Below are 2,134 nucleotides of genomic sequence, written 5' to 3'. Positions count from 1 at the left end.
TAGAAGATTTTTTTCAGCTTCATATAACTTATCATTAAATTGTTGGGCGTTACAAGCATCAACCTTTGCACTCAATTCTGAATCCAAGTTATGCACAACCAAGCCAAAATTATCACTTTTTTGTGCAAGCTCATCTCTCTCCTTAGACCAATCTTTCATCACCGTTGTTAGTAAACAACGTCGTTTCGCAGAATCCACTAATCGAGAATATCCATCCCAATACCAACCCTTACTCCCATATTCAAATTCAGATGTCCAAGAGGTGAGGTCATGACTAGCCCAAAAATACGGGCCATAAACCTTACCTCTGTATATTTCATCTTCAGATGTCATCCTGAGATAACTAGAAACATACTAAGAGAAAAATCAAATAGTTATAAAAATAACATATTTACAAAAAGAAAAGAAAATAAACTTGTAAAGATAATCATAAAAGTCTAACCCAGAAGAATAGTTAATGTCTAATTCCCCGGCAACGACGCCAAAAACTTGTTGCGACCAAAACACTCACGCAAGTGTACGCGATCGACAAGTAATATAGCAGTAAGTAGATTATCGTTCCCACGAGGAATTGTGATCAACTTATCGACTGATGTAGACTCAAACAATTATCAATTCAAGCTAAATTATCACAAAATATATAAAGAACCAATTTACAACTTACTTAATAATTGCACAATAATTCAACACAAAATTACTACACCAATTACACAATATTTTGATAACAATTTTGGTAAAGATATTCCAGGGTCATGGACTTGCTAGAGATCATGCTACTATTTTAGCTTAAGATTGATTTATTGAATTATCCGGGTTATTGATTATAGGGTTAATAATATTCATAAGAATCTTTCGAGTTCTTATGCATCTATTCATGTTAAACTAATACCTATATGTCTATGGTATTAATATTAGCAAGAATGCATTTACAACTCCTATTTTTCAACCAAACAAGGCAATTAAGTATATGTCTATCTTAATTGCAAATCTTTCACCTGATGCCCAGGATACGGATCTTGCTCTATTTGATTCTATATGCAATCAAGAATTTCCTTTTTCAAGTTTAACTCAAGATCCGTAAATAATATTTCACTGTTAGCTACGCAGTAAAATAATTAGAAGCAGAATCAAATAAACAACCCATAACGATAGATTCAAGATCTTCAATCTAAGCTTCAAACAACAAGATCATCTAACATCCATGACCCAAGAATACTAGAGTATTTATCTACTCATAATCATACAAAAATAACAACAATAAAAATCTTTAAACATAATATACGTAAATACTAAGAGAAGTTTTAGAAAAACTCTTTCAATCTTTGCTCCAAGTTGATGTTCCTATTGATTTTTGATAGTTGAAGATGAATTTCCTCCTCCTTCTCTCTCTAAAAATCAGCTCTTCTCCTCAAAATCTCATCTCTATATAATGGAGTTCTTGCTTTATGTAAGTTAAGTGGGATTTTTAGAAAGAATTCCGAGTTTACCCCTAAATAAAGTTTCCTCCGGATAGGACCCGCGCGAAGTATCGCGCGAAGTTTCAAAGTTAGCGCGATAGTTCGCGCGGTTCAGTAGCTTCCAGGAAGTATCCTTCGCGAACTATTGCGCGAAGTTTAAAACTTTGCGCGATAGTTCGCGCGCTTCAGTAGCTCGCAAATTTTGTGATTTTATTTTCCGTCTCGTCCTTGCATACACTCGACTCCTAGGGGTTATTCTTGCTCATAAATCATTCCAATCTCCTCTTGAAAGCATCATTAGGCTTCTTATCCTGCGAGGTATACATATTTTGAGTAGAGCCTGTTTTTCCATCAATTATCCATAATATGACATTGGAATATAATCAAGCATAAGCATAAACAATAGCTAAATCACCCAGATTTCGCCTATTATCAATACCCCACACTTAATTCATTGCTAGTCCTCGAGCAATCCTATTGACATAGAGATGATTGCAATTACAAAAATTACAGCTAGCCAGAGAGCTACTATAGCAGCAGGTAAGGTACTAGTAGAAAGAGAATTCTCGACAATATGGCCCAGTTTGAGGCCCTGTCACATCGTGCATACCAAATGTGCGAATGTGCGAATTTCCTGCTTAAGACCATACGATGGGAGTATCTAATATACCTCGCGA

The sequence above is a fragment of the Nicotiana tabacum genome, chromosome 10, assembly GCF_000715075.1.
Source record: "Nicotiana tabacum cultivar K326 chromosome 10, ASM71507v2, whole genome shotgun sequence".
NCBI classification, from domain to species: domain Eukaryota; kingdom Viridiplantae; phylum Streptophyta; class Magnoliopsida; order Solanales; family Solanaceae; genus Nicotiana; species Nicotiana tabacum.
This window is presented reverse-complemented; position numbering follows the sequence as displayed.